General features: G+C 36.7%; 1 non-coding gene and 1 pseudogene across 1 annotated transcript; both read left to right on the top strand.

Moving 5' to 3' along the window:
- Positions 1-2650: 2650 nt before the first annotated feature.
- Positions 2651-2756, top strand: LOC143666420 (U6 spliceosomal RNA). The gene has a single exon (XR_013167619.1). It is a non-coding gene; the product is annotated as a U6 spliceosomal RNA (small nuclear RNA).
- A 7248-nt stretch (positions 2757-10004) lies between these two features.
- LOC143666007 (BCL2/adenovirus E1B 19 kDa protein-interacting protein 3-like pseudogene) lies at positions 10005-10623 on the top strand (annotated as a pseudogene).
- The last annotated feature ends 536 nt before the right edge of the window (positions 10624-11159 follow it).

Here is an 11159-nt window from a genome sequence, read left to right as displayed (position 1 = left end):
GTATCCTTGTGTCTAATATGTTTCTCTTGTATGCAGCATATAGCAGGATTATGTTTTTTAATCCATTCTGCCAATCTTTATCTTTTAATTGATAAATTTAGTCCATTAACATTCAAAGTTATTAGTGAAAGGACATTTCTTGAATCCACCATCTTTTCTTTTTTATTCTATTTGCCAGATCTATATATTATTTTCCTTCTTTCTCTTTGTATTCCTTAAATTACCCTTATTGGTGCTTTTCAATTCTGTGCTCTTCTCCAGACCTCCCTCTCTTGTCTTTTTTTCTGCTGGCAGAACTCCTTTTAGTGTTTCTTGTAAGACCAGTCTCTTATTGGCAAATTCTTTCATGACTTCTTTGTTAAAACTTTAATCTCTCCCTCAGTTTTGAAAGACAATTTGGCTGGGTAGAGAATTCTTGGCAGGAAGTCTTTCTCTTTCAGGATCTTGAATATATAATACCACTGCCTTCTTGCCTCCAGGGTGCTAGTTGAGTTTTTTGAATACAGTCTTATTTGGTTCCCCTTGTATGTAGTAGATTGTTTTTTCTCTTGCTACTTTCAGGATTTTCTCCTTCTCTTCAGCATTTGATAGACTTATTAGTATGTGCCTTGGGGAAGACCTATTTGGATTTGTTCTGTTTGGAGTTCTTTGGGCTTCTTTGACTTGTATATTTATGTCCCTTATGAGGATTGGTAGGTTTTCCCCCATTATGTCCTCAACTACTCTTCCTAACCCCCTACTCTTCTCTTCTCCTTCTGGAACACCAATGATTTTCATATTTGTGTGCTTTGTTTTGTCTGTCATTTCCTTGATTTCCTATTCAATTCTTTCCATCTTTTTTGCCATTTTCTGTTTTGAGAGTTTTAAGGCAATTATCCTGTCCTCTATAATCCTTGTTATTTATTCTGTCTCTTCAAATCTGGTATTGTATGTCTTAATATGTTTTTATTTGGGTGACAGAGTATTTAATCTCCATGATTTCTGCTATTTTTCTATTTATTCTTTCAAATTTCCTCTTTGTGATCTTCTACTTTTCTTGATATCCTTTATGTCATTTGCTATCCCACTTAATTTATTAAGTAGAGTTGTATGACCATCTTTGATTAGTTGTTCCAATGTCTGTGCTCCTCTGGTGCTTTAATTTGGTCATTAGGCAGGGCTATATCTGTCTGCATTGGAATATGCTTAGTGACCTTCTGCTGTCTTCGTCTCATGTAAATATCTTGATTTCTTTACTTTGGGAGTTGATTTCTCTGGTCTTGTGTTTGTGGGATGGTTGTACAGCAGGAAGCATGGTACTGGGTGGAGTACTAAGTATGGTAATTTATTTCAGTGCAGGTATGGGAGCAGGTTGGAGATGTTATGCTGATTCTTGTGAGTGTGGGCACCCAGCAACCAGGGAGGATGTAACTGTGTGGGTGCACTGTTTTGGGTGTGTAATCCTGGTGTGCACTGGTCTAAGATATGGGGCCCTTTGTGCATATGTGTAGAGCTGTGGCATCAGGTCAGTGTTATGGCTTTATGAATTGGGGTAGATGTGACCCAGCTGCTCAGGTTGGCACTTTCTCAGTGCTGGTTAGTGAGGCTGAGGGCTGTGCACATTCGTGGTTCTAGGACTGCTGTAAAGTGCGGTTCCCAGAACTAAATGACATGATCGGGGACCCCTGTGCATGCATGGGCCTGGGAGTGCCATGAACAGATGTGCTGAGCTCAGAAAGGGCAGGATAAGGCTGTAGGCCACTATGGGCAGGGGGCAGGGGTGACTAGGTATGGAGGTTAGTGCCCACAATCATCATGCACTGGCAACAGCCTACAGGGAACAGGGAAGGGGAGGTAGTGCACAGGAAGAGTGCAGGAGAGGTGGGCTGGGCTGAACTTGTGGTGGGGTTGTGGTGCAGGTATGTGCACTGGGGGCTTGTGTGGTGGGACACCTGGAGCATGGGTAGTGGGAGCAAGTGATGGGGTTCACGTGTGTGGGGTGTGGGGTGTGGGGTGAGTCACCATTCACAGGCTGTGCTGGTGAGGGTAGAATGCCCAAAGAATGAAGCCTGGCTTACTTCCTAGTTCTGTGTTCCCTTCCATGCACTCCCATGGTCTCTGCAGCTCTGTGCCTTGGCACCAGGCTCCAGCTTTCTGCTTCTCAGTTCCTAGGCCTCTGCAACTCAGTTTGCCACATGTGATACAGAAGGCTCTCCCAGGTGAGCTGCATTCTTGAATCACTGCCTCAGTTGCCCTCCTGTCCGTTCTCTAACTTTTCCATGGAGCAGCACTAATCTTGAGCTACTCTAGTCAGCCACCTTCCTGGAAGTCTAAATATCTTCTGTTTATAATAACTGTAGGCTTTTTTTCAATATTATTGCTGTATACAATAACTTCTTTTATTGATTTATTTTGATATTCTTCACAGAGCCTTGATATAAATAATGGTGTGGTAAACATTCTTCCTCATACTTTTTGTCCTGTAACTATATATTGAATATAATTATTTAAAGTGATTCCCTCCTACCTTTCCTACTCCAAGATCCTCATTTAGTTTAAGGCCTCATATCTAAAAAATATGTTACGCATTTTTTCCTGTTTTTCTCAAAGTGTTTTTTTATTTCCTTTATGTTTTTTTTATAACTTATTGGTTGCTTAAGAGTGTTGTTTAGTGCTTGCTTCAGTAGCACATATACTAAAATTGGAATGATATACAGAAGATTAGCATGGCTCTTTGCAAAGATGACATGCAAATTCGTGAAGAATTCCATATTTTTGTTCTAAATACTTTTTTTAAGTGAAATGACATTTTTTTGGAAAAAAGAGCATTGTTTAATTTTCACATATTTGAATTACCCAGTTTGTCTCCTGTTACTGACTTTTAGTTTCATTCCATTTTGGCCACAGTAGATATTTATGATTTCAGTGTTTTTAGAAATGTCATGGAGTTACCTATGGTCTAACCTAGGGAATGTAAATATGTAATTAAGAAGAATGTGCATTTTGCTGGGTCTCAGTTTGTTTGTTTATAAATTTGTGAAGTCCTCTTTCCACATTCATCTTACTTTTGCATCCATTTATAAAAGTTGGAGTGCTGGTTTGAATCTCCACAACCCTCTTGTAATTCTCATTCAGTTTTTCTGGCTGGGAGCTTTCCTATTGTTCCCACCGAGAGAGACTCACCCAATTGTGGGTGGTAACTTTTGATTAGGGGCAGCAGTGACTCCACCCATTCCAGGTGGGCCTTTACTTGAATCCTTTAAAACAGAAAACATTTTGCAGAGAGTTTCCATTTTACAGTCATGAAAATGACAACTGCCAGAGTCCATGCTGCCAGAGACCTTTGAGGATGAAGAAATACATCCTCAGGTGAGCTTCATGAAACAAGGAGCCAGGAGAGAAAACTCACATATGCAGTGTTTGCCGTTGCCTTTCCAGTTGAGAGAAAAACCCTGAACTCCATCGGCCTTTCCTGAGTGAAGGTAACTTTTGTTGGTGCCTTAATTTGGACATTTTTACAGACTTGCTTTAATCGGGGCAATTTTTATGGCCTTAGAACCATAAACTTGTAACTTATTAAATCCACCCCTCCCCCACTTTTTTTTTTTTTTCATGGGCAGACATCAGGAATTGAACCTGGGTCTCTAGCATGGCTGGCAAGAACTCTGACACTGAGCCACCATGGCCTGCCCAAAAGTCCCCTTTTATAAAAACTGTTCTGTTTCTGGTATATTGCATTCCAGTAGCTGGAAAAGCAGAACTGTGGGTAATTGATACTTTTATTTTTGTAAAATGGTTTCTTCCTTCAAAACTGTCACATTTTTTGGCTTTCTGTTGTGTGTGTATATGTTTATAATTATATCTTCTTGATGTATTTACCTTTTTACAGATTTATACTTCTTAGTTTTGTAGTAATATCTGACCTAATTTTGTCTAATATTGCTATAGCCAGCTCACACAGATCTCTTTTGATTATTGTTTACCTGCAGTATTGTTATTTGCTTCCCTTTTTTCCACTTTCAACATATTTTTGCCTTTCTGTCTAAAATGGGTCTCATACACAATGTTCTATCATCTCTTACCCATTATGCCAATCCCTGTGTTAACTAGAGATTAATCCATTTTCATTTAAAGTAATTACTTATGAGAAAGAGCTTACAATGTGCATTTTGTTAGTTGTTATTCAAAAATATTTTGATTACTTATTTCCTCCATTACAGCCTTTATTTGTATTTGAGCTTTGTAGAATAGATTTTAATTCCCTTTTCATTATATATAATGAAATACATATAATTTTTCATTTTGAATTTATTTTTAGGTGCATGGTCTGGGAATCGAACCTGGGTCTCCTGCATGGTAGGCGAGCATTCTACCACTGAAACACCTGTGCACACTGAAATGTTTTAAACTTAGAGAGCATTTGAAAAAATATTACAAACTTCAGAGAACTCCAACATACGCACCTCCCCCAATACCCATATATACCAATTTTAGCATTTTCCCATATTTTCTATATCATTTTATCTATTCACCTAACTTTAATTTTCTAATCATTTGAGAGTAAGTTATGTAACGTTCCTCAAACACAATATTTCCATGTACATTTCCTCAAAACAAGGCTATTCATTTATTTACTCACCCTTGAACATAATTATGAAGTTCAATAGATTTAATATTGATATAAACTTTTAGTCTATGTTCCCATATTTTCATGTGTCCCACTAATATCCTTTTTCTTTTTTTTTTATTTGAACTTTAAAGAAAAGATTGATTTGGAGAAAACAAAAACCCCACAGCTGAAAGGATGAGGATTTTACATCTCAATATATCTCCCAGATTTCAAGTCTACATATTACAAATTGCTTTCATAGGTTTTTTTTGTATAATTTTTTTATTTATTCATGTAAACCAGTCCCTGTTTCTGTTTTAACGGTGGTGGTGGGGGGGAGAAGAGAGTAGGGGAATGGGAAAGAACAGTTTTGGATACAACTATTTGGAAGAAGAGTATACGTGAAGCGGGAAAACCCTATTCCTGAGGAATAATCGAACTGCCTTCCAGAGTGATTGTACCATTATACACGCCTACCAATAGTGAATATTGCCTTTTTCTTTCATTACCCCCAACACATGTCATTTTCTGTTTTGTTTTGTTTTTTTATAATGGCCATTCCAGAGCGTGAGAGATGATATTTCATTAGGGTTTTGATTTGCACTTCCCTAATAGCCAGTGCTGTTGAGTATCTTTTCATATGCCTTTCGGCTATTTCCTCTGAAAAGTGTCCACTCTTGCCTTTTGCTTATTTTTCTATTTAGTTGTTTGTCTTTTTGTTGTTGAGCTATAGAACTGTAGAATCTCTTTATATTATCTAGATACTAAGCCCTTATCTGATACGTGATTTCCAAATATTGTCTCCTATTGCATAAGTTGCCTTTTTACCTTCCTAGCAAATTCTTTGATGCACAGAAGTGTTTAATTTTGAGGAGATCCCAATTATCTATTTCTTTTTTCATTACTTGTGCTTTGGGTATAAGGTCTAGGAAACCACCTCCTACCACAAGATTTATAAGATACTTTGCTACATTTTAATTTAATATTGATATAAAACTTAGTCTATGTACCCATTTTTCCATGTCCTACTAACATGCTTTTGAGTCTTTTCCATTGTTAGATCCCATTGAGGATCATGTATTGCATTAATTATTTTAAACTCTTTAGATGTTCTTCTTTCTTTAATTGTGGAAACATATATATATATAATAATAAAAGGTTTCCCATCTCAACCACTCCCTTTCAGTGGGAATACTCACATTCAGAATATATGCATACCCTCACCATCATCCATTACCAGAATTTTCCCATCACCCCCAACAGAAACCATAAACCCAGTATGCATCATCTCCCAATTCTCCTTCTATCCTCCCCTTAACTTGTACTCTACTTTCTGTAACCCATGAATTTGCATATTTTAGCTAATTTCTATAAGTTGAATTATGTTTCAATCATTTTTTCTGTTCTGGATTATTTCATTCACATGATGTCTTCAGCATTCATCAATGTGTAGTGGCTTATATCAAAACTTTATTCCTTCTTTAAGACTAAGTAATATTTAATTATATATACATACATGCCATATTTTGTTTACCAGTTCACCTATGGATTGATATTTAGGATGTATCCACTTTTTGACTATTGTCTTCACAATGCTGCCCTAAACCCTGGTGTATGAACATCTCTCCAGGCCCTTGCTTGTAATTATTTTAAGTATATACCTGGAAGTGTGATTACCAGGTCATATGGTAGTTCTATGATCAACTTTTTGAAGAACTGCTAAACTGTTTCCTATAGCAGCTGTGTCATTTTACATTCTCAATAACAATGTATGAAGTTCCTATTTTGCAGCATCTTTGCCAGGAATTATTTCCTTTTTTTTTTAAATAATAGCCATGCTTGCGGTGTGAAGTCATGTCTCATTGTGGTTCTGATTTAATTTCCTTAACAAATTTGATGATTGTCCTTTCCATTACTGTAAAGAAGATTGTTGAAATTTTTATTGAGATTACATTGAGTCTGTAAATTACTTTGGATAGAATTGATATATTAACAATATTTGATCTTATCATAAAATGGAAACATTCTATTTCAGGTCTCATTTAATTTATTTCAACAATGTTTTTTAACTTGTGTCATATAGAAGTCCTTTACATCCATCTTAAATTTGTTCATAGATAGGTGATTCTTTCTCTTGTTACAGTAAATGGAATATTTTCTTGTTTTCATAACTGGATTATTCTTTACTAGTGTATAGAGCTTCAACTGATTTTTACACATTGATATTGTACCCTGCCACTGTACTGAATTCATTGTTTAGCTCTTATACCTTTGTTATGAAATTTGGGATTGTGTCATCTGAAAATAAGGAAAGGTTTAGTTTTTCCATCCCAATTTGGATGCTTTTTATTTCCATTCCATGCAAAATTATTCTGGTTAGAACTTCCAGTACAGTGGTGAGTAACAGTGATGACACTGGGGATCTTTGTCTTGTTCCTGATTTTACAGAGAATAATTTCATTCTTGCAACACTGAATATGATGTGAGCCCTGGTTTCTCTTATTTGCATTTTATCATGTTGAGGAAATTTACTTCTGTTCCTTATTTTCTAAGTAGTTTATCAAGAAGGAGTGATATGGATTTTGTGAAATGTCTTGTCAGCATCAATTGAGGCAGTCATATTTTCCCTTATTTCTGTTGATGTGTGGTAATGAATTAATTGATTTTCTTATGTTGAAGCATTCTTGCATGCCTGGGACAAATGCCCCTAAATCAGGGTATATAGTTCTTTTGATGTACTACTATTTTACTTAAGATTTTTGCATCCATATCCATATGGGTTATTTGTCTGTAATTTTATTTCTTATGGTATATTTATCTGGCTTTGCTGTCAAGATGATGTTGGCCTCAGAATGAGTTAGAGGATATTTTCAATTTTTTGGACACTTTTCATGCATCCCATAACTTCTGGTATGTTGAATTTTCTTTTTCATTCACCTCAATATATATCCTATTTCACTATGTGATTCTTTCATTGAACTATTCATTATTAACAATGTATGGTTTATTTCCACATATTTTAAATTTTCCAGTGCCTTTCTCTTATTGATTTCTAACATCAGTCCACTGTGCCTGTATGATTTCAATACTGTATGAATTGAATTCAAAACTGTATGATTTCAATATTTTTAATTCATTTAAACTTCATATACCTATCTTAGATAATGACTGCACTTGAGTACATTATTCTGCAGCTATGGCTAAATTGTTCTTTTCTTTTCTGTTGGACTAGTTGGCTTATAAAAGTGTTCTATTGTCTTATTGATCTTCTTCATGGATGTTCTATATATTATTGAAAGTTTTGTAGTGTAGTTTCCTACTATATTGCAGATTTCCTTTCAAATCTGTTGATATTTGTGCTTCACATTTCATGGTTCTGCTGTTAGGTTCATAAATTTATAATTGACATATCTTCTTCTTTTTGTTTATTTGCCTGTTTATATTTTGTTTGTCTTTGTGAGAGTCTTTTACTTAAAGTTTATTTTATCTGATAGTAGTGTTGCTGCTCCAACTATTTTTACATTACTATTTCCATGGAATATTTTTCTATCATTTTCTCTTTCAACTTAAATTGCATTTTGAATTTAATATGAGTATTTTGTGAACAGTATGCATTCATTCCTTTTTATCCATTTTCCCCAAATCCTTGCCTTTCAACTGGAGAGTTTAAATCATTTGCATGTAACAATCTGCTGACTTTTTCTCCAGTCTCCTTGTTGCAAATGGCTTCCCCTGTGCATTTTCTTTCTGCATCAACAAATATCTGGGCTTGTATCAGCTCTGCACTTTTGAGCTCCTTCTGAGTTCTCTTTTAAAGCCCTCAGTTGACTGTACAAAACATCATTCATTGTGGAAGATGTCCCCCTCGAGTGATTGCAGAGTCAATCAGCCTCAAATGAAATCAGTGTGCTGATGATTTACATCCACAACAACACATAGATCAATGCTTCCTTGATCAGCACCAACACCTGGCCAAGTTGACACATGAACCTGTCACAGTGTCCACCTGTCGTCAACCTGGCAGCCATACACATCATCTTAAACCATACATAATTTCTAAATTGAAAACAGTAAGAGGGATATATTTCACCTAATAATATTCAACTATTCTACATATAACACATTAATTTTTTCTGAATAAAAGTACATTCATCTCATCATGAGATCACAAAAGATTTAAGCCATTTCAGTAAAAAAATAAATTCAATACCAATTAAAAAATAATACAGAAATCTCATCAAATCAGTTACAGGTATGATCAGTCCTAAGGCAAAATTCTTCTGAGGCTCTGGAACTATAAAACTCAGAACAAATTATTGGTTTCCAGTATTTAAAGAAGGAAGAGTCATATGACAAATGATTTGATTACCATAATGAAAAATTGGAAAGAAAATAGGGGATCACTGGGTCTGAGCAGTTCAAAAAGCCTGCAGAGCAAACTCCATTGGATTTCAAAGCCTAAGCATCATTTATTCTCAAAGCTTTAGAAAATGGCATTCCCACCCTTTGCAAGAACTTATGCAGCAGCCCTGTTTCCTCCAACACTTGGATGTGGGGAGATCACAGTTTTTTCTCCACCCCCTCCAGAATCTGGGTGGTACCAATTCCCTGCCATATTCAGGGCACATGCTCAACCCTTCAGAACACTGCAGTGGCACCCAGGCTCTGTGCAATCCCAGGGGAATGTACTTCACCTTCCCTGATGCCTGAGATCACAAAACTCTCCTGAATATTGAGGAGGAAAGCCAACCCAGTCCCTCTTTGTCAAACTCATCCATTCCACATGCATGGGTGGATCTGCTCTCCCGGCTTCAGTTTTCATGACTTCAGACCTTTGCTTCCATCGTTCCACCTTTGAATTCATTTCTCTTTGGATCTGTACCTTCTCTTTCAATTTTAGTCCAGACTGGCTGTGATTTCATTTACAGTTTCTCAGAAAAAAAATTGTTGACTTGGCATGTAGTATACAAGAATCAAGGCCACCAGACAATAAGACCTTTCATAAATCCTGTCTGGATAACTCCATCTACAATCCTGGCTTATCCTGTAATGAATGACTGGTTCTATTTTGCCAAGGTTTCTGGCACTGTAAAACAAGGGTTGGATTCCTTCCAGTTTTCAGTGATACATTCACATTTCTACCTAAGGACTCATCAGAAGTTTCTTTAAAGTCCACATTTCTACCAATAGTCTCTTCAAAGCAATCTAAGCTTCCTCTGTCAAACTTCTCACAATTATCCATTTAAAAAGCCATTCCAGGTTGTGGTGTTATCCTGTGACCTAGGCAGACCCTGACATCAGTGCAAGGGAGGGTCTGGGCATGCACAGAAAAGGGGCAGAGAACTCAGCTTGCTGTGTTGCTGCCCAAGAACCAGAGACAGTCCTTCTGTGACCACACTCTCACAGGCATACGATGATGCTATCTCATTCAATTGAGCAGCTGCTGCCCCTACATAACAGAAACAAAAACTGTGATGAAGGTTCTTAGTGAAGCTTCTGATGAGCAACAGCAAAGATAATGATTATGGCAATAGGAAAAAATGGGGGGGCTTAGACATATACCCTCATCATCCTCTATCTACAATGGAAACATGGAGAAGTTTCTTTTGTATGCCCAACATGAATCAAGACAGAGTAGTTCAAGGGGCAGTTCTCATTGTGACAGTCCTTCCCCACAAGAAGATGGACACGTTATGTTTGATGTGGAAATTCTCACCAGCAGAGCCAAACCTATCAGTCAGAAGAAGTTGGGGAAGGAGAGAAAGAAGTTGGGGGCTTGAAGAGAAGTGTAGACTGGGTATTCAACTGGTCCAGTAGACCTGAAAACATTCCACCTAAGGAGTTCACTTCAGGCACCCTAAACTTTCTGATTCCTTAAGCATGAGAAAAAGTGGAGCCATGAAGAATGGAGGTCATTTCTCTGCAGAATTTCTTAAGTTTTCATTCCATCTCTCTTCATTTCTTATATCTTGGCTTTGGGTCTAGGCATCTACATTGGAAAATGACTGAGCACACCTTCCACCCACCCCTACTAAGGGAAAGCCCCTGGAAATGCATATGACCTGTGAAGTGGTGTTATTGTCAAATTAGTTTATTTTAACTTGAGCATTGGAAGGATGACCCAATCTTTTGCCCTATTTTTACATAGCCAAGGTCCAATAATTCTCGAAGTCCAGTATTTTATTCAAACTCTATTGAGACATTTTACTAACTTCATTCCCTTTTGGCCTGTAAGACACTTTAGAATTTCCTAATAGTTTAATGTGATTTAGAAATTTGTAAGGGCTTCTTTTCCACAAATGCCACCTGCAGATGGTAACTTTGGCAACAATGTTACCAAATTTAAGGAACATTATGACAAATTCACATGCAGCAAAAAACCATAAAAATTCCAAAAACAAGTTCATATAGTTCTATGCTTGAGACATTCCTTACCAGAAATAAAGATTTTACACCATAGAAAAGACAGCATTACAACATACTAGTATTAAAATCTGCTGACAATTTTAGTTTTTATTCTATTTCATATTTATCATTTGTACAGCCTGCCTCCTACAAATTAAAAGGTGTT

Source organism: Tamandua tetradactyla, chromosome 22 (assembly GCF_023851605.1).
Source record: "Tamandua tetradactyla isolate mTamTet1 chromosome 22, mTamTet1.pri, whole genome shotgun sequence".
NCBI lineage: Eukaryota > Metazoa > Chordata > Mammalia > Pilosa > Myrmecophagidae > Tamandua > Tamandua tetradactyla.
The sequence above is the reverse complement of the archived record's forward strand: the minus strand, read 5'-3'. Positions and strand labels throughout refer to the sequence as shown.